Source organism: Apodemus sylvaticus, chromosome 3 (genome assembly GCF_947179515.1).
Source record: "Apodemus sylvaticus chromosome 3, mApoSyl1.1, whole genome shotgun sequence".
Classification (NCBI taxonomy): Eukaryota; Metazoa; Chordata; class Mammalia; order Rodentia; family Muridae; genus Apodemus; species Apodemus sylvaticus.
Window position 1 is genome coordinate 139,227,411 of NC_067474.1, and position 21,917 is coordinate 139,249,327.

Below are 21,917 nucleotides of genomic sequence, written 5' to 3' on the forward strand. Positions count from 1 at the left end.
TGACCCTGGACTGTGCACTCCATGGCCATGCCATTGGTTCTAGCCAGAGAACGAATGGCTCTCTGAGGACCTACCACAAAGTCGGGGCTCTGCTGTAGTAAGGGCAGGGGATCCGGAATCTCCAGTTCATCTCAGTGGCAGGTGCATCCGACCAGAACTGCACACCACACCGCAACCACAGCTGACTCATCTCTCCTGACTGCTCCAGCTGAGCTACCGAGTAAGGCGTCAGAGGAGACTGGCTAGCACCAGCCTCTCTGGAGCTTTGGTCAGGTGTGCTCACAGGTCTCCAGCAGGGAGTATGGCGAAGGGCTGGCTCTTCACTCTTTCCTCTGCCCAGGATTCTTTGCATTGTCTGAGTGTCAACTCTCAAGAGGAGGGATCTACTTCTCTTTTCTCAATGGGGCTGCCCGGTGGCATTTGGATGATTTGGCCAACAGAACCTAACGGAAGGGATATTGTGCTACTGCTAAACCTAAGAATACCTGTAGAGGGGCCAGGAAAATGGCTCAGTGGTTAAGAGCACCTGCTGCTTTTGCAAAGAACTGCTTTGACACCCAGCACCCATGGGGTGGCTTACAGTCATCTGTAACTGTTCCAGTGGATCTGATACCTGCTTCTGAGCACCATGCTCACCAGGCATGCATGTGGTGCACACACATAGCATACACGTCAAATAGATAAATCTTTAAAAATAAAAATAAAGAATTCCCATATGCACGTGCACTCTCGGAATCCCGCCACTGTCACACAAGCTAGCCTAGTATGTTAGATAATGAAACACAGGAGATCAAGTCACTCCCATACCCTGACTCATAACCAGCCTGTGATTAAGGCTCTAAATACGGCCGTCTTAAACATGATGGTGGCCCCTTCAATCCAGACATGCTAGCAGCCAGGGCATTGAAGAAGATTCTCTATTTGTTGGCCAACAGCTGCCTCATCTTGGCCATCTTCCATTCCCTACCTCCGTTGTCCTTCCTGTCCACCTCAGATCTGCTCCCCATGATTTCCTTTCCTGTGCCACTTCCACGTTGCTTAGTGGGACTCTGGTCACACATTCACCACAATATCTTATGCACACAAGCACACATGCACACATAGCAGGATATAGTTACGCACTGGTAGAATATAAAAGAAAATTGTTAGACTTGGTTCATGGGATCCAATCCAACAGTGGCTGCACACCAGACAGGCTGAGCCTGGGAGCTGCTCCATCCGCATACCTCAGTCGTCTCCATCTGATGCTAGGGATTCAGAGATTCCTGGAGAGCCACTGGTACTTGAATTGGACCACATTGGAAACCCAAAGAAGTTAGGTTCTGAGTTCAGTGAAGGAATGCAATAGCAATACCGGCAGCAACAGAATCAATGAACTCACCAGCAAGACACAAAGGCAAGCAGGCAACTCAAAGCAAAACAAACCAAACCCAAAGCTTTTTTTTTTCTGAGACCACCTTTATCTAGGCTGCAATAGAAGGTGCTGTCCACATTTAGATGGGGGGATGGGAACGAGGTGGGTTTCACACTTTAGTAAACCCGGCAAAGAAAACTCCTCACAGGTAAGCCCAGTGACTTGTCTCTTAGCTCAACCCAATGAAGTTGACAATCAAGATTAGCAATCACACTCAGAGCCGGGCAGTGGTGGCGCACGCTTTTAATCCCAACACTTGGGAGGCAGAGGCAGGCGGATTTCTGTGTTCGAGGCCAGCCTGGTCTATAGAGTGAGTTCCAGGACAGCCAGGGCTACACAGAAAAACACTGTCCAAAAAAACCAAAAAGAAAAAAAAAAGTTTAAAAACAATCACACTCAGCCTAGGTCTGGCCCAGATCTTGAGCAATAATGTATGCTTAGATTACTGTAAGGTGCTGAGTCATGTGTTGAGTCAAACAGTGTTTGTTATGCAGCAGTAGCTTACTGATACACCTCCCCATCCTGAGATCTCAGAGGATGTGTTGACATTTGCTTTCTAGCTCGGTCCCTGATACTAGGGTGGTCTGCTCTGGAAGGCTGGATTGAAAATGTGTTTGGACCCAAGATGCCATGATGACTTGGTATATTGATAGATGCCCTGTAATCTGGGTGTGGAGCGTGCCAGGCAGCTGCACTTCCTGCCACTTACAGAGAATTTGCTGTAATGCATTGTGAGGCATTAGCATAATAATTGCTAAGCATTCGCAAATGAATAGCTCACTGACTGATGGATTTTGTACAGAATCTGTGAAGGTTACATCGAGGGTGAAAACATTTCACTGTGTCAATGAACATACTTAATTTCTCTGGAAGTGCTATTTAAATTGCGTCGTGCTATGACATTAGCATAACAAAGACATAATGCATTCGTTTATGCTGTAGTAGGGAACACTGCCGTAATCAGCGGATGGACGTGACGGAGGCTGTGTGGAGAGGGGTCTGGGAGCTGCGGAGGGCAGCCCCATTGGGTCTCTTGGCCAGGCAGGGGAGGTGCTGCCCTGAGGGTCCCGCCCTCCGACTCAGCTCCAGATGGGGCTCGGAGGCTCGCTTGGTGGGTGGATTCCGTTTAGTGCCTTGTTTCCTTTTCCCTGATTTTTTTTCTTCTTGCTGCTCTGGCCACCAAGTCCTGCTAATGGGTGGGTGGGTCTTGGCTGTCAGCAGAGAAGCCCTCAGGAGAATTAGGGAGCATTCAAATCTGGCAGGATTCATCCGCCCCCTTCAGCAGGATAGGACAGCCTCCCTGGAACCAGCCAGCTGGTCCAGGGAGCTGTGCCTTGAGACCTCAATCTCTCCAGCCCCCTCCCCTGAAAGTGTCATCGGAGCTGTCACAAGAAGCCTCTCAGGGAATGGCTTTATTACCTCAATTTTCAACATGTTCTGCATATCTGGCTCTTCGAGGGGGAGTGTCAGGGGAAGAGAGTTTGTTAATTGAGCATCTACTGGCCTGCCAGAGACTGAGCTATTTCTGTACACAGCAGCTCGGCTCCCCGGCTCCACAGCCAGCTGTGCACAGGATCAGGGCAGATTGGTGAGTTGAAGGTCCAGCACTGGCTTCCTCTTTATGTACAACTTGTCAGAGCCCTTAGCATAACCATGACTTACAGGTCTCTAAGATAGAGGCAGAAGGGTTTCAGATCTTGAAATCAGCAGTCTGGTGTGGGAGGGGCCGCCCGGATTCCATTTGAGACTTGTTATGAACAGAACACATTAAGGATTCTTAGCCCCATTACAGAACTTAGGAAATGGGGTCCCCCACAACACACACACACACACACACACCGAGGATGGAATTTGCAGGGAGAAGGTGGATGACCCCACGTGGGATCTGATTCCATGTCTATTTAACTAAAGCATCGAGCAGGCCTCTAAGGAAAAGGAAGACTGACAGCCATCTTTATTGGGAGAGACAGCTGTGGACAGCGGTGGAACCTGCTGGCTATACATCCTGGGACACTTCGTACTGTATTGATGAGGGAGAAGGAGCAGACTCTGTAGATGCTGGGGATGTGGTTTACAGGAGTGCTCAAAAGGAGAGGAGATGGACCAGTCTATGCCGCCCAGGAAGCAGGGCTCCTAGGAGAGTTCATTGGAGGTCCCAGCACCTGGGCCGGAATGGAAGGGATGAGAACTCAGGCTCAGACACAGGAATAATTCACACTCCATGAGGGAGGGAGGAAGGAGCTGGAAGATCTGAGGACCATGCTGAGGAGATGGGACCAGCCTCTGTTGGCTCCTCAACTATCAGAATGCATCAAGACACAGTTGGTTTCATAGTTTTTGAGTCCCCATCCTCGTGGTGGGTCGTGGGATCTGGAGCGTGATTGAACTTGGTGTGTGGGCTCCTTAACCCTCTCTTGCTAAGACTTGCTTGGAAGAAGGGAGAGTTTGAGGGATACCCTGTTCACTTAGTTTCACCCCATGCCAGCCAGAGATTCTCTGGTTTCATAGCATACATTCTACATAACAAAGAGCCGTGAATTTCTAGGCATGCGTCCCTGAATGCCCTCTTGGACTGAGACCCTGGCAAAGAAGAAAAGGGAGCGAACCCTCTACTGGCTTACAGAGACTCTCCTGGAAGCCTTAGGTAGGTCAGCAAGAGCGTCTCTATCCAGCATCCTCCCTGACCACCTTAACCACACACACCCTCCCGTTCCCTTCACCTGCCCCCGCCCCTCAGGACTGCTCCTGGGAGAACCCTGGAGAGCACAGAGCTTCCTGCTTTGAGTCTGACTCTGCACAGCTGCAGTAGCTCCTGCCTGCTTTGGATTCCCCGTTTCCTAGACATCTCCATGCTCACTCTTCCTCCCCTTCCTTCCCTTCAACAGGGAAGCAGTCAGGGAAGCATTTAGTGTCACTAAAGGCAGGGTAGTTGTCTGTGATGCAGGGTGATGCAGGACAAGGCTTCTCTGACGTTTACAGGGGTCCCGCCTTCCTCATTTCCCTCACACCAACACGCCCACTGTATTGTGTACTTCCCATTGTATTGTGTACTTCCCCTTGTATTGTGTACTTCCCCTTGTCTGCCTTTAAGTAAGCTTAAAATCCGGCAAGCTGCTTTGCTGTGGTTGGGCTAAGCAACTCTCTCTGTGAAACAGTGGGCCCGGATTTACCATTTTTAAACAGAAACTTCAAAGTTTTTCATTATGGTAAAATATGCATAACATGAATTTGCCATTTTTTTAAGTGTACAGTTTAGTGACACTGAGTACATTCATGGTGTCGTGCAGCGGTCACTACTTTCCACTTCTAGAACTTTCTCGCCATCCCAAATAGAGCCATTTACTCTTCTACGAATCCTCCCATCCCCCCTTTCTCCCACCACTCACTCAGACTCTAGTAACCTCTGCTCTACTCCCTGTCTCCCCAGGAGTCTGTACTAGGTGCTCCCCAAAAGTAGAATAATGCAGTACATGCTCCTTCATGTCTGGTTTGCTTTGTTTAAGATGTCTTTGAGGTTAATCTGCATTGTGGTGGATAGAGCATGCCATCCTTTTTGCAGGCTTGATAGCATGATAGTTGTGTGTCTGGACCACATGGTTTATCTGTTGGTCAGGAAGGGATGCTACAACGTATACAGTTTGTGTTTTAACCTGTGTTCCCGTGACTCCATTCACGGTTGGGATTCTTCATGGCTTTCTGTGATCATTGCTTCTGAAAGTAGAAGTTCGGATGAGGACAAGAGTGCAGGTAGCTTATTCGGGGGAGAAACAGGAATGGAGGAGTCGAGAGCGTGTGACTGGAGAGGGATCAAAGCCAGTAGCATACTGAGCTGGTTATTGCTGTGGGCAATTGGGGCTCACTCTTAATAAGGTTTGAAGAACTGAGTAGACACACCTCAGACTCATCCCACTGGAGGACAGGAGGCTGACACACATCTGCAGTCCCCAGCCTCCGCTGCTGCACCCCCTTCCTCCCTAAACTGAGAAAAACAACTGAGCCCAGTGCCGGAAACTGTCCACTACAGCTGTGCTGAAATCAGGTGAGCCTATGGGCTGTTCAGCGCTCGTGAACACCTGCTGTGCTGTCTGAAAACATTTCAACACCTCATTCTGGGCTTGGAGAGGGTGTCTCCTTAAAGTGGCAGGCTAATGGCTGAACAGAACAGGGCCTGGCCTGACTGTGCAGGAAAGAGCATCTCCAGTAAGACCCTGAGGACACACAGAGCAAGCTTATGCCCTGGGTGGAGGACAGGCCCTGCAGGGAAGTCTCAGGCTGCCCCCAGAGCTGTTGGAATCCCGGAGAGGATTTTAAACCTAGGAAGTGAGCATGTGTGTGATGTGATTGGTCATCTAGATAGTGACTGTTCTTCTATTGGCCTGGGGCAGATTCCAGGCTGGCATGCGGTATTGAGTCTTTACTTGCCTCCCAGGGAACCCCAATGGGAGTGAGTGCCCCTCAAATCTTTGTACTTTGGGGGCCAATGGATACCTGATGTGCAAAGGTGACATTGATATTGGTGATAACCTATCGGGGCAAGTCGGACACCTTCGGGACCTTCAGCTGAGCTCAAGGCCCTCTTTCAGCCCAGGGTGTTAGAAGAAAATCTCTCATGGAGTTGAATCCTTCGTCTACTGTCAGGTAGCTTAGGCAAATCATATCTCTCCTCTGCCTCAGTTTCCTGGTCTGTTCAATAGGAGTAACCATGCCTAGTTTAGGTGGTTATTGGGCAGAACTTATGAGAAAAATCTTACTATAGAAAGTGCTCAAGAGGGCTGGAGAGATGGCTCAGCAGGAAAGAGCACCAACTGCTCTTCTGAAGGTCCTGAGTTCAAATCCCAGCACCCACGTGGTGGCTCACAACCAAGAGATCTGATGCCCTCCTCTGGTGTGTCTGAAGACAGCTACAGTGTACTTAGATACAATAAAAACAAACAAACAAACAAACAAATAAATAATCTTAAAAAAAAAAAAGAAGGAGCTCAAGACATGGGGCATGTCCCTTCTAGTGTCCCCAAGCTTGGCTCCTTGAACCTGGGTCAACCTGCCTGAGGAGAAGTGGGAGGAAACCCTGGAGCTGGTAGGACCTTGTTGGGATAAGATTCATTTCTCTAGAGCCTATTCCTCCACTGGCCCTCCCTTCTGCCATGCAATTACCAGGCAAGGGTACTGAATACCAGGCAGTTCTTCATCTTGGAGCCGACTGGGGTAAGATGCACCTACTATGCCCTTCCAAGATGCTGACACCACCGAGAAGACCTGGTCTGTTCCAATTGAACCTACAGCCTTGTCTGGATCTTGGGGCCTAGGGAGAGTGGGACTCTACCAGGCTCCAAAACATTCCAGACAATGTGGGGGCTCTGTGAGGCTGTTCCTGGGACTCTTAGGTCTGGTGGAGTTTCTTGAAATAGCCTTGTTAACCCACAAGCATACGGAGGAGCTTCCCGTGAAGCCGGATTGGGAGCTGTCTCGTGTAGGGGTGATGGGATGCGGACCGAGACTGAGTAAACTGTCCATGTTTCTCCAAGCTCTCTTCTGCCCGGATCCCGGATTCATTTCTGTTTAGAGAAGTTTTACCAGTGTTGCAGGGTTTCTGACTCCAGTGTTGCTAGGCCCAGGGAGGAGTTCTACTTTGCAGAGAGGTGCACCGGGGACATTCCCCTGCACACCCCCAGCAGTGAATTAAGTCTTTGTGACTCCAAACTCCATTTGCATAATGAACAGAAGAAAAGGAGGGAGAGCAAGTGGTTGCCGAAGACTCTGTCGGAGAAGATGTGGCGGGACCACCCACCTGGAAATCTGGAATGGAGACTTAGAGCTACTGAGGGCCACCCAACAGCCTTCCTAGAACTGAGGCAAGCTTCCTGATCTCCATGCGTAAACACCCCCACCGGGGGAAAGCAGAGCCGCTGTGGAAATCCCTCTGAGCTCCATGCAAAATGGAGGACTCCCTTTACCAGCAGGACTTCCCCTTTTCTGACTTTGACTGTGGAGCCCGACCAATCCCCCACACCTCTACCCGGGGAAGGCCGAGTAGTCCTTGGCTGACCTACAAGTTCAAACCACCCCCATAAGTACTTGCCCAGCAAGTGCCTGGGATTTCTGGAATGCCTCTCCACACAATCGAGGCATTCACAGAACTTTAAGCTCTAGCCAATGATTTTTATTTACCTGCAAGCTCCTTTTCCACTCTCCAAGGTCCATATACAGCCCTGGTTCACCCTAAATAAAATACACATGCACACGCTAAGATCATCTAAGAGAGGTGTTTCACTGAAGATCGTTGGGGTCTTTTTCTTAAAGAGCTGTGGCACAAAGAGACCCGGGGAAGACCTTCTGGATCCATCTCCCAGCTCACTCCCAGCCAGACCAGGATCCTGCAGATCGCGCCCATTCTGGACTTGATCTTCCCAGGCTCCTATGAAGTGGAGTGTGGATGCGCTAAGGGGGAGAACAGAGGGCGAGGAGCCACAGCTGTCCCCTGACACACATGCCACAAACCACTTGCTTATTTCTTACCTTTCCTTGTGGTGCAGATAGAACTTTACTGTGTCGATTTTAGAAGCCCAAACAAAATAGCTTAAGCAAAGGGAATTAGCAGGCTTCCGCCATCAGATCAGGTGCAGACCGCTTTAGGAACAGCTAGAACTAGCGGATCAGGTCACAATATTCTTGACTTTATTTCTGTGAGACCCAGATGTAGCTTTCTATAACACAGGCCTTCTTCCATTTATGGGAAAGACTTTCCCTCTGCCAAGCCTCATGTAACGCTCTCTAAACTGGTTGCATGCCCATGCCCATCCTGGAGTCCATGTCTGGGCATGGAGGATGACTGTTGACTTGCCAGATTGGACACTTACCCACTCCAGTGGCTTGGAGAAAGGGCACCATGATTGACAGCTGCATTGGTATCACATGGAGAGACTGCAGAAGAGCCAGACTGAGCATGCCCCGGAGGTTCTGAGATAAATCACCCAAGATCAACCCAGCAGTTACTGGGCTACTCCTATTTGTGGCTTGGCACATCTCCCTTGTTGTAAGTACTTCACCTTGTGAGTACTTCCTTCGGCTTGCCTGGTGGTCCAGGACCATGCAGGCAGAAAGAACAGCATCTTTCTTAAAGCCTTGGTAGGCTACTCGAGGGGAGATGTCATGAAAAGCCAGTTGCAAAGCTAAGATCATTATAAATGGCACTACAGGGAGGTTTGGAAGCAAGCCCAGTTTGTCTCCAGTAAGCCGGTAAACCCATTCCTCAGGAACGAAAAGGTAATCATTGTGGGGCAGAAGACCTGAGGAGGAAGGATCCCAGGGAAGAAGTGTCAGAAGCCAGTTTGCAAAGATGAGATGGATTTGGGCAGGGAGTGCCAGGAGAACAGGTGGCACGGGACTGAGTTCCATTAGCTACCCACCCACCAGATCTATCCATCCACCCTTCTCTCACCCTATAAAACATCTATTGACTGTGACTTATGCTCCAAGAGCTGACCATGGTGAGCAGAGCCATAGAACCTGGAGGTTGGTGATGCTTGGAATGAGCCAGCTACGTGACAACACTGGAGGGCCCTTATGGTTACTTTTTAATTGTGAACTTGACACAACCTATGGAAAGAGAGTTTTAATTGAGGGAGAATCCAGATCTAGTTGGACCATGAGCCTGTCTGGGAGGAATTGTCATGGCTGTTAATTTTTTTTTTTTAAGATTTATTTATTATTATATGTAAGTACACTGTAGCTGTCTTCAGACACACCAGAAGAGGGCGTCAGATCTCATTACAGATGGTTGTGAGCCACCATGTGGTTGCTGGGATTTGAACTCAGGACCTTTGTTAGAGCAGTCAGTGCTCTTACCCACTGAGCCATCTCTCCGGCGCCTGTCATGGCTGTTAATTGATGTGGGAAAATGCAGTCCACTATGGGCAGCACCGTTCCCTAGGTGTGTTGCCCTAAACTGTGTAAGAGAAGAGAACCTCAGCAAGCAGACAGAATGCATGATGTTATTTCTTTCTGCTCTCGACGACCTATGACAGGGCTAGCTTCTTCTGGCTCCTGCCATTGTGACTTCTCTGTTAAAGTATCCTGTGAGCAGGAACCATAAGATGAAGTCCTTTCTCACCCGCATTGCTTTTTGTCAGGATTTTTATCACAGTGACAGACACGAAGCTAGAACAGTCTCCCTAGATCAGACAAGTGAGTCAGGAGCAAAGTCAGCCTCTACAGTTCTAAGGGAACTTGAGGATGCAGAAGCTGTGTTGTTAATCTACAGTCTCCCCTGCTCCTGCCCTCTGCATCTTTGGTTTCTGAAAGCACATGCCCCAGCAAGTGATAGCAGCTGACATGACCATCCTGTCTTGCACACAAATCGTCCCTGTCCATCTTGCAACCCTCACCCTGTGTCCTGTCACTGGGGACGAGGCTCCTGCTACATGATTCCTCGTGCTCATGCTTGGTGCCCATGGAATGGCTTCTGGCTTGTACAGTAGATTTATATACATACTTTTAAGTTTCTGTGTGTGACTTGGTGAATTTTGGAGAGAATATGATACTCTAAATGTGTTTGAGAAGACCAAAACCAGGAGCCAAGACTGTGTGGACACTGAGCCTCCTTGAGAAGTCTGTATTCTGATGTTCATTTGGCTGTCTCCTCTGCAATGAACCCCTTCCTGGCATCCTCAGGAAGTAGAGAGTGTCCCTATAGTGAGTGCCCTCCACTCTAGGCACACAGGTTACACAACACACCCCTCACTCTGATTACACTTCCCCACTTTGAGGGGTTTCATTTATGTACTAAGAAAGCTTAACAACATGTCTGACAGTATGACCGACGCTAACAGTGATGGATAATCGGACAGGTCTGCCTCAGAGAATACACAGAAGCCCAAGGAGATAGTTCAGTTAGCAAAGTACTTGCTATACAACAGGAGGACCTGAGTCTGACCCTAGTCTCTGTGTAAAAAACATATTCGAGAGTATGTATCCCAGTGCTGGAGAAGCAGAGATGGAAAGGTCTCTTGGGCTTGTTAGAGATCTAGCCAGAGTTGTGGCTCTAGGTTCAGTGAAAGGCCCTGTCACAAACTATAAGGTAAAGACACTGGATGTTAACCTCTGGCCTGTCCACTCACACATGCACCAGCATGTGCATATATACCCATATATAGGTGCAAATACCCACATATTTACATGTACAAAAACATAAATAAAACTTTAGAAGACTTTATGAGAGATTAGTTTGTCAAGAATTCTGTAACTAAAAGACCCCAGTTCTGTTTCCAGGTGGCAGACTTGCCCTCCTCTTGGTTATCCTGAAGCTGGTCTCAAGAGTATGTAATGACATCATCATCTCTCCAATAAGCCCCTCCCATAGTTTATGAGGATGGATGGGGGTCCCCTGAGCTGTCTGCGTCTGTTTCTCTCTTTACCCTGTAGTTGCTCTGTTTGGCCCCCTTTAGACCCCTGGACAGAAACCGATCTGTGTGGGCTTAGCTATTGAATGAGGACATTTTCTAGCAAGGCCCATGGGAGTCAGAAACATTTGAGGCAAGAGGAGGTGGTGTTTGCTGCCCATCCATGAGTCTGATCTCCCAAGGGAGGCTGAAAGAGCAGGGTTTGGGAGCTGGCATGGCACTGGGCCCTTGGATGAGGCTACTGATTTGGCTGATGCCCTGGGAGAGGGCAGGGAGGGCTCTGGGCCTGGGCCTGGTCTCTGGGATGAGTCACTCTGTTTACTCACGCTGAGGACTGTCAACAGCAATAGAAGAAGTGTGATTCAGACAGAGGTTTCAGTGCCCAGAGTTGCCCAGCGGCTCTGTCCCTGAGGCACGTGATGGTAGAGAAATGGGCCGTGCAGCCTTTCTAGTTAGTGGTCTTGGCAAGGACCTTATGAGACCACGCCTTCAAATGGAGCCGGGGCTGGGGATAGGAAGTGGGGTTTGTAAGGAGAATGAGGGAGACTGCTGGAACCATAGGGACGCTGACAGTTGGAGGAGTTATAAAGCTAGGTCTTTGGAAAGACAGAGGATAATTTTATTTGAGCTGTCCGCAAGTGACCATAGAGAAAGGCTAAGCTGCCTCTTGCTCAGAGAATGAGGGATGTCTTAATCTGGGATGATTCTAGCCAGCCAAACCTTTAGTGAGATGGTCCTGCCTCATCTCACAGTAGCAGGCACCAACCCCATAGCAAACAAGCAGTCTGTCCTGTGGGTGATGGTGGGGCAGAGGAGGCAGGAAATGAAAGGGAAAAGGACAAAAGGCAAGCAAGAGAGTTTGAACAGTTCCAGAGAAAAGGAGTCGGAGATAGGGACGAAAAGAGGAAGAGGGTGAGAGGAAACAGGAGACAGGGAAAGCAGAGGAGCCTTCCATGCCCCACAGTGGGGACCCACAGAGGTTCTCTGTTCTTCCCTGAGAGATGCTGCAGACCATCTGTGTCCGTGGGGTCACCTCCATCACGCGTGCCTGCTGATAGCCAGCGAGCCTCTCTGGCAACGCTGGCTGAAGCTGGCCTCTGTTCCAGGTTCTTGGTCCAGACGGTTCAGGACAGGCTCCTTGACAGTGAAAATCATTACCATGCTGTTAAAAATCACATCTGCTGAGAGCTGCCGTGGCTCCCAGATCTGCCATTTCATGCACTCTCAGAAGGACGTGCTTTAGTCTGGAGTTTCACTGTGTAGATGAGGAAGCAGAGCCTTAGAAAGTCGGAGTAACCTGCCTGTGAATGGCGGTGCTGGGCTTCCAAAGAAGCACTCGGGCACATCTGCTTGGCCCTTCTGCATGACCTAGTATACCTGCTTCTTATATGCCAAGTGTCACTCTCCACCCCATGACATCTCTGCCTCTTGTGCTGTCACTTTGTGCCCTTCCAGGCCTGGGACTGTGGCCTTGCATCCTGGTGTTGATCCCTGCAGCTGGCCACAGCTGACCTGCACTCTGTTCCTTACTTACCAACAGGGCCCTGTGCTGCAGGAGGTAAGGACCCCGGCCACACTGCAGCTGGGCCCTGCTGTGCTCTGAGGTCAGAAAGCCAGGCCAGGCCAGGCCAGGCCCAAGGACAATGAATGGAAAATACTCAGGGCTTTGTTGAGTCTGAGAGGTAGTCCTGGGCTTCGGAGCCCACATTTCCTGATCTCTTAGCAGACAGGACCTGGGGGGCAGTGAGAACTCAGGCCTGAAAGGCTGATCTGTGTACTGGGGCTCATGCACCCTCTCACAGTGCTCATCTAAGGGAGTCACTGTCATCCAGTGGTGAAGCAGGCAGGCTCTGGAAACAGAATGGCTGGGGCCACATACCAGTGTCCTTTGCTAAGTGGGGGCCAGTTTTTATATCACCTGCTTCATAGGGTCTCTGCTTCTCTCTGTCTCTCTGTCTCTGTCTCTCTGTCTGTCTGCCTGCCTGCCTACCTGTCTGCCTGCCTGTCTGCATGTGCCAGCACGCACAGCACACACACATGCATGTGTGTGTCCGCAAGTTTCAGAGGCCAGAAGTTAATGTTTACCTTTTTCTATCACTCTCTGCCTTATTTTTGGAGACAAGGTCTTTCAGTAAGCCTAGAACTCATCAATTTGAATGGACTGGCGGGCCAGTGAGCCCCTCCGGTCCTCCTGCCTTAGCTACCTCAGCTCTGATGTTACAGGCACGTGTTCCTACACCTGGTCTCTTCTGAGCTTGCTGGAGACAGAGGTCAGGTCCCCGTGCTTGCACGGCATGCACTTTACCAGATGAGTCATTTCTACAGCTTTAGAGAATTTAGCCTTCATCCAGAGAGTCAAGTGGGACATCCTTTCCAGAGGGGCCCACATAAGACCTGATAGTTAACACAACAGATATCAATGATTCCTATCGTCCACAAGGAAGGGTTCTGCTCAAGGTTCTGCTCAGAATTGGTGTGGAGAAAGTGCTGGGGTGGCGACAGGCTGGAAGAAGGAGCCTTAGCTGTAAGTTACCGTAGGTGAGCCTTTGAGGGATTCAGGGTGTCTTTAGACATCCAGTTTCAAGAGGAAGGGGAAGGGCCCTTGGGCAGATGAGGACCAACCCATCTGTGGAGGCCATGTGGCCTTTCTTTGAGTCCAGCCTTCACAGCTCAGGTGGGTTGGACTGCTATGGTGGTGCAGGCAATTCTGGGCAGGTAGTATTTTAAGAGCTATCCCTGGTGCTGACCCCCTTGCCCATCTTTGTTCTGGCAAATCCATAAAGCAGCCTGACCCAGTCCAAGCTGGCTGCTGAACCTTCCAAGGCCGCCATTGGCTTGGCAGAGTCTTTAACCTCACGCCAGGCCAAACCATGGTCAATGTGTCTGACACTTGGCTGCTGCCTGTCCGATTCCATCTCCTGCTTGAGTTGTCACAAGTTCCCTCCGGGCTGGAACTCGGCCTGTGGAGAGAGGGGCTAAGGGCTTTCATCAGGACAACAGACAAGGTACATGCACACCAGCGCTTAAGTGACTGGGCTTGCATCCCGGGCTGGCACCTTTCGTTGGCCTGGCCTCGTGGGACCTGGACCATATTTCTCTTCCAGTGCAAAACAGGTGGTGTCACGGGTGTGGCGGAGAAGTGCCACCTCAGCATGATGCTTCCCCTGCTAATGTAGCACCGAGCGGGCTCATCCCTGGAAGGACAGATTAATCATTTCCGCCTGGAGTCACCATCCAGGCCAGATTTACAGTGTCAGGAGCATGGGAGCCCCCGGACTTTATGGTCTTGTAAATTACGGGGCTGCTTGTGCAAGAGGCAGGCTGGGCTGTAAATCATGTGTAATTGCTTGTAAATTGGGAAACAAATAGTATTTTTCCTTAAATCACCCTCTTTGTAGTGTTTCTTTGGGGGAATTGAGTACGCATAGAGACCCTTTAACCTCTCTGAGGTTGAAATACCCAATTACAGAGTCTCCCAGGCCAAATTCCAGGAGATTGGGAGGCCTTTGGGTCAAATGGAGAAGAATTGGCTGTGACTGTCATAAGTTCCTCTTGTAGGTAGGTTTAAATCACTTCTTCTGGGACTTCCTTCTTCCCTCCCCCTCATTTCAAGTTAACCCCAAGAGTCCTGTTTTGCCCCTGGCTAGAGCCTGCTCTCTCCTTGGGTCTGGGAAGGCAAACCTAGGTGCTCTCCAGAGATCCTGATTTCACTCCACTTTTTACCCCATGTAAGGGCGGTCGCTCACTATAGACTGGCAAGCATGGCCTCTGCTCCAAAATACTATTTTCTCGCTTTTGCTCATCTTCTCCAATTTTGATAAAATTACATTTATAATTTTTTTTTTTTGGCCTGCCATGGTCAACTTTGAAGAGTCATTAAATTTGCTGATAGTCAGTCTGCTGAACTTTAATTGAAACACGAATCACAGGCTCCTAGAAGGTTCAGCCTACTGGGGACCTTGGGGACTGCATAATTCAACTCCTTCATTTGACAGAAGAGAAAATAGAAGTCTAGGATGGGTAAGGGACTTGTCCAAGGTCAGTCTCTGAGTGAGAGCAGCTCTGCGATGAGCCTGGGCCTCCCATTTCAGGTTCTTCACGCTCTCCACCACACACTGCGGGCCCCTCCACTCGGCTGCCGCTGCTTCTGCGCTCTGCTGTGTGATAAACATTTCCCGGAGCAGCAGGCATTTGTCTTGTGACTGGGAGAATCAGCCTCACTTCAGATCCTTCTCTTGGAAACTGACTCATCTAATGAGCTCGGTGGAGACAAGTACCCCAGAAGCTATGAGCCTTCCTGTGAACGCTACAGAGGACTCCTCGGACCCCTGGAGGATTACTCTTTTCTTTCCTTTATATGTGTGTGTGTGTGTGTGTGTGTGTGTGTGTGTGCGCGCGCGTGTGTATGTGTGTGTGTGTGTGTGCATGCATGTATGTATAGGCCAGAGGTTGACATCAGATGTCTTCCATGATTACTCTCCGCCTTCTTTTTGGGGGCAGAGACTCTCAGCTGAATTGGAAGCTCACAGATTGTCCAAGCTGGCCTGTCAGTGACTAACTCTGGGGATCTGTCTATCCTTTCAATGGCAGCAAAGTTACAGACATCAAGTGCTGGGGGTCTGAACTCAGGTCCTAATGCCTGTACAGAAGACATTTTACCAACTGAGCTATCTCCCTAGCTTGGGATTATGTTTTTAAGCAACACTTGAAACTCAAGCTCGATACTGTTGGTGATAGGAGCACTAGTCACATCACAACTGTGGACAGGGCAGGGTTAGGGATCCAAATGGCCTTGATTCTAGGCTGCTGTAGAAGTGGCTTTGGACAGCTTCTCTCTCCCTACTGACTTTCTCATCTATCCAGAGGGCACCAGGAGCTGCTTTCTGGTGAATGGCTGTAATAGCTGTCAATGGTGGCACATGAGAAGATATCTAAGTTAGCTTGTCATGTAACTAGCCCTGTCCAGCAGAAGCCAGAGATGTTAGCTGGGCGATGTAAGAACCGGGGCTTGACCCAGGATGCTTTGTGAAGAAAACAGAGAGGTAACTATGCTGAAGCCACCTCGGGTCACTCAGAGTCCTTGGAGCTGATACTTTTCCTTCAGTGTCCTCCTTAGTCATGTAGGTGTGGCTGTCAGGCAAGGACTCATGGGTACTCTTACAAATCCTGAACCCTCAGATATGCCCGCGTAAGGCAGAGCCACAGGGGGAGATGGCCGATTCTGTACAGAGAGCTGAGGCCCATCAGCCCCATTACAACTCTCTTCCCGCCAGGCCTCCCCCACTGCACTCAACCATTCTTGCAGAGGTGTAGGCAGGGTCATAGCCACCTGGACAGCATACAAGAGGCCATTTCCCTGGGGATGATTCTAAAGGGCCCGCACCTTCAGAAGTGGGGTGCTCCCACAGTGAGGCCTGCACCTCTTCACCCCTCCGTCTAGATCACAAGGAATCTAAGATAAAAGCAGAGAACCAAATCTGGTTTCCACCACTTCCCAGCTCTGCAGCCTCGGGTGAGTTCCCAAGCCTCTCTGAGCCTTAGATGTTCAAAGGGAGTGAATACTGGTACCCAGCTCGGAGATCTGGCGTGCAGACTCAATAAGATGATGCTTAGAAGAGCCCAGCACGGTGCTGGACGGGAAGTCGTCCTTGACCTCGTGGTTACTCAAGTAGCTCAGCTACTAAAGCCTCCTTTCAGGCACAGGGGGAGCCATCAGGAAGTGTGACAGGTTTGACTGCCATGATCCACCTGGTGTCCTGAGTGTCCTGGTCTCAGAAGGCTGAGCAGAGGCTGTGTTTATTCTCGGAGCTGTTTTCTCTGCTGCCTGCCCCCTGCCGCCTCCTCCTCCAGACACACAGAAAGAGCCAAATGGGCAGGAGCCCTGCCAGCCTGATGGAGTGGAAGCCCGAGATTAGCGCCTGCGGACAGACAGATGGGTGAGGGGGACACTGGGCATGCAGCCTACCCTCACTCCAGGCTTCCCGCCCGGTGCCCAGACCCAGGGCTGGCCAGCCCCAGCTAACATGGTCCCTTCCCATCCTTCCCTTCCCAAATTCTGTCCTCTTTTGTGACACCCTCTAGTTCTGCCCCTCATCCGTTCTGTCCTTGCTACTGCCCCTTCCCACTCCCAGCTTTTGATCATATGTCTGGGCGCTGCTGCTTGATGTCCTTTTCTTAACCTTTCTTCAGACTCTAGAAGCATCATTCCCTAAAAGGTGGGATTGGGTTAGACTGACCTCTGGCTGCACATACTCTAGGGGGTGAGGCCTTTAACCCTCTGGAGGAGAAATAAAGGCAGGAGGGGGACTGAGCCCCTGTGTCATGTGTTCTTTGAGGATATGTTGAGCTGACTGTGCCCAGGGTGGTGGTCAGCAGGAGTGGAAAGAGCCGTGGGTTGTATCTTGTGACCTTGCCATGAGTGCAGTATCACCAGGCCCAGCCCTGCCCCCACTGGGAGCTGTCCTTCTCTAAGTCTCTTCTCTTGGGCTTTTATTTTGCCTTGAGAGATTCCCATGTCTTCCCACTCACAAAACAACTGTCCTTTGTTTGCATTCCCAGTGCACCTGTTCATTAGACCAACTATTAGTGTGGGAAATTTCCTGGCTGGGTTTCTCTGCACCCCCTCCAGGCTGTGTGCACCCTGAGCAAGGACTTCAGGCTTTTTAGTAGGTGCTGCTGTGTCTGCAAGGGCCTTGCACAGTGCCTGGCACAGAGCAAGAATGCACAGGTCCTGGGCTGTCACTAACGGGAAGGGGAAGGATGTGTGACTTGTCTTAAGAAAGGACAACAGCCGCTTGAGGGGTCACATCCTTGGCAGCTTGGGTCTGCCAGCACCTCCCGGGTGCTGATGTCTTCAGGCACTCAAGGTAGAGCCAGCAGGACCTTGGAGAGCACTCTGTCAGCCTCCTGGTGTATGGATGGGCCCTGAGGCTCACACGTAGCCCTCAGCTGCTGAAGGAAGGGGCTTCTGGTGTCCCTGCTCATGCTGCTGTGGCAGTCTCCTTGGAGATGTTCGTCTCTTAGTGCCTGTTGCTGTCTTTGGCTCTGCCCCTGGCTGTCTCTCTGCCACTTCCTCGTCCTGTTTTTTCCCCCCTTCTCCTCTGATGGGATAATTATGCTAATCAGCCTGTCAGAACAAAGATAATTTGTGGTGGGCTATTTCAGACTTTAGAATTCAGGCTGAGGTCCCTTTGCTGCTTGCCTCTGAGTGCCCCTTAACCCTATCTGAGGGACTGAGCCAGGCAGGTCTGCTCAGAGAGGGATGATGGGCCCTTGAGGGCAGGTGGGAGGAAGGGAGAGTGAGTGTGAGCGTGTGTGTGTGTGTGTGTGTGTGTGTGTGTGTGTGTGTGTATGTATGCTCATGCTTTTGTATATGAATGTGTGTGTTCTCAAGAGTGTGTGTTCATGTGAGTGTGTGGGTGTACAAATGTGTATATTTATGTGCATGCGTGTATGTGTATATATGCAGGTGTACATATGAATGTATGTGTATATACGAATGTGTATGGGAGTGTGTGAGAGTGTGTGTATGTGCAAGTATGTGTATGGGTGTGCATGTGTGTGTATGGGTGTGTGTTCATGAGAGCATGTACGTGTGTGTGTGTGTGTGTGTGTGTGTGTGTAGGTGGGCACATGTGTTCAGGTGCATTGTGTTGTCTGGAGTCCACCTCTGTGTACAGGAGACACAGCACAGCGTCAAGCGTCTGCTGAAATCAGTGGAGCATAGAAGAGATGACAAGCGAGCTCTTGTCCCTGGGATGTCACTGCTAAGGATGGGGTTTCTCCCTGTACCAGCTCCAGCTCTGGAGCGACCACTGACCCCCAGCCATGCTGCAATGGTGGTGACAGGTGTTGTGCTTCCTTGAGAAGGCCCACATCACCACCTTTACCCTTCGTGGCTGTGTTCAGCCGGCACGCCAGCTTCCCAGCTGATGCAAGTATAGAAGGATCTGTGGTGCTCAGTTCCTGGGACCAGCTGGTTGTCCTAGAGTGAGAGGAAGGGTCCTGCTGTGTAGACACCAGAGCTAGCCAGGCAGGGGCTAGAGAGCAGCCTTGTGTCCGGGAGCTTGCCGAGAGTGAAGGGTGTGATCGCAGGAGCCAGGCTTTAGCCATACAGTCCCAGAGATACTGACTGAAGAGTCTAAGGACAGGATAGAGGTCCTGAGCTGCCTCCCTCAGGCAGCTCCCTGAGAGCAGCTGTGGAGGAAGTGAGGGATCGGATGAAGCTCTACACAAAACATGAAATGGTACCATCGCTAGACTGAGGGTGCAGAACCGCCCATTTTCTTCAGAAATGCAAAGGACTACGCAGTAAACTAGAGCTAATAGAACCATGTCACCTCCAGGGCCACCGTTGATTGCTTGGGGGCAGCTAAGCTTGTCACTTCAACAGGACTGTGTTTCCTTTGTCTTGGAGACTCTGCTCTGGGCCTCTCCTGAGGTCGTCTGGCAGGGTTGGCTCCGGACACTTTCAGAACCTCGCTGAGCAGAGGAAAGAAAAAGTCACCAGGTGCGATGTGTGCTTCTCATGGCCCCGAGCAGCCATTTTCCTGGGACCCAGGAAGCCTGTGTGTCTGCGTGTAGCAAGGAAGGGCTTAGCATGTTCTCCCCGCTAGGTATGTTTGGAACACTGCCTCTGGGCCACCGTTCAGATAAACGGTGGCAGTTGCACTGTCAAGGCTTTGAGTCATTTAAATGGCTGCGGGGAGATATTATGTTGACTGATTTAATCTTGTGAAGGAACTTTCCTCTTCTGGGCTTCTGCTTACACAGCACCTCAGCCCTTTCAAGCCCGTAGCTGAAGCTCCCGCCCCTGCACACAGCCAGTGCCTCCGCCCCAGGGCTCAGCTCTTCCCAACCGAGCTGCTGAGGAAGCCCAGAGGTCCAAAGGAGGAGGCATCCCTGAGACAAACACTCTATTCTGTCCATTATCAGTTTCCAGTGTTGAGGATCCTTGTCCAGATGTTGCCGATCCTGTCATGCCCGGAAGGCCTTGGATGCAGGCCACAGCCACCCCTTGTGGTCTACCAGGCAGAACTCAGCCGAAGTCTTTTCTGTCCAGCAGCGGGTGGGGAGGAAAGAGGGAACCCCTGAGAGCAGAGGCCTGTGGACACTGTGGATGTCTGTGTGCACATGAGTGCAAGTGTGTGTTAATACACATCCGTGCAGGGCACCTAGACCCATGCAGCATGTGTCAGGGTGTTGACCAGCCATCTTCTGCCATGCCTTACATATGAACAAGCCATGTGCTGCCTGAGCCATGTGTGTGGAGCCAAGAACCCCTGGTGTGTGTTAGTGTACCCCGGGATGCTGTCAGTATGGGAGTGTGTATCCTGTGTACAGGCTCTGTTGGGCGATTCAGTACTTGGGCCTTTCTCTGGTCTTGGGACTATATGCACAGTACACCTGAGATTGGAGTCCCCTACCGGTCCCTTCCTGCCCTGCTCACAGGGTTGAGGATAGTGGCCCAGAGCCCTGCCATTGGCCATCTATCCACGGCTGCCATCTTAGGAGGGGAAGTAGGTGTCCTATTTCCGGAATTTCAGTGAATGGGTGAGTTGGAATCCCATCTTGGGCCCCAGGCTACTCTCCTTTTAGGGGGTGTTAGTGTTGCTGAGAGCTGGGCCTCAGGTGGGTCAGGACTCTGTTACCATCCAGCCTGGCATGGTCTGTAGTACTACCATCCACAGAGGAGCTGGCTAGGGCTTGCTCCCTGTACTGGAAAGAATAGGCTGCCACCTGGGGTGTCTACGGGTCTGTATGCCCTTGTGATACCATAGGAATGTCCTTCCGACTACACCTTCGGGTGCCTGTCCAGTCTGTGCTTCCACTTGAGGGTCAAAGGGCCCCTCTGCTTGGTGTGAGCTTGAGTGTCTGTTCCTGAAGGTCTCTCTGGGGTATCTGTGCTTCCTTTTGTCATTCTGTGCACAGACACACTCATGCGTCTGCGTGCTGCAGGTTTGGGTACACAGTCTTCCAGTCCTCAGGTGGGACTACCTGTCCTCTCTGTTGTCCCGCCTCTGGCTTCTGTTCCCTCCCCAGCTCCAAATATGCTACAGGCCTTCATACGCCCCTCAAAGCTGCTCCTGTGATCCCCCCTTCTGTGACTCCCCATTACTTAGTTAGGAGCTGGGAGACCTCAGTTGTGAGGGGTGGTGTAGAATGTCAGGGTGGAGAGTGCCACAAAGTCTTCTGTCAGAAAAAAACAATATCCTATCTGTCTCCATCTGGGCTGGAGAAATCCTCCCTAACGTCATGAGTCCCCTGCCCTGCACACTTCTGCGCACCTCAGGTGTCCCCAACCTTCTTTAGCTCCAGCATATCCTGGCCACTGCCATCCAAGCTTTTCTTGGGGCCCTGGCTACTAAGCCCCCGCTCCCTGCACAAGTCATTCACACCGCAGATTCTGAAAATATGGCTACAGTGCCCCTCCCCCTCCCTAACTAGTGCCATCTGTAGCTAGTCCTTGCTCTGAGACAGACCGGAGCCCCCAGCAGGGCCCGCAAACTCCTCTGCACCATAGAGACTTCTCAGCTTCTCAGCCTCTCAGCCTCTCAGCCTCTCAGCCTCTCAGCCTCTCAGCCCAGGGGCTTTTCCTCAGGGAGGCCTCCTGGGATCTATCTCTCTTTCTTCCTCCTGGCTTGTGTCAGGACAAGCGCACGTTCCTCTCTGCACATACAGGGCACCCCTTAGCACATGCCAGGACCCAGGGTAGACTGTCTGGGCACTGCTTTTGTGGCTTCTCCTAAGCTCTGAGAGACAGGGCTGTCCACATGATATCCTTAGTGCCACAGCGGTGAGTGAGGCACCTTGGGATGGCAGGGCTGAGCCCAACTGACAGGCTGAATGGAGGTGGGGATTTGGGGACACACAGGTGTGGGCTTTCTCCTCTTTGTTGCCACCTTCTCTTCTAAGTGGCCCTCAGGCTGTAGCTCTTCTTCGCTTTTGGAGGACTGAATGGGGACACTTGAAGGTGATCCACACTCCTTACCACCCACCTCATGCCATGTGGCTCCTGCTGTCTCCTGAGGTGAGCTTCTCTGCCACACCTCTGTCTGCCCTTTGCCGGTTTGGGCTGTTCCACCTTGAAGAAGGGAACAGAGCCC

At 51.0% G+C, this 21,917-nt stretch overlaps 1 protein-coding gene across 1 annotated transcript in view; it reads left to right on the plus strand.

Moving 5' to 3' along the window:
- The window catches only part of Grik3 (glutamate ionotropic receptor kainate type subunit 3), a 216,048-nt gene that overhangs the window by 51,429 nt on the left and 142,702 nt on the right, over positions 1-21,917 (plus strand). The window lies entirely within an intron of this gene.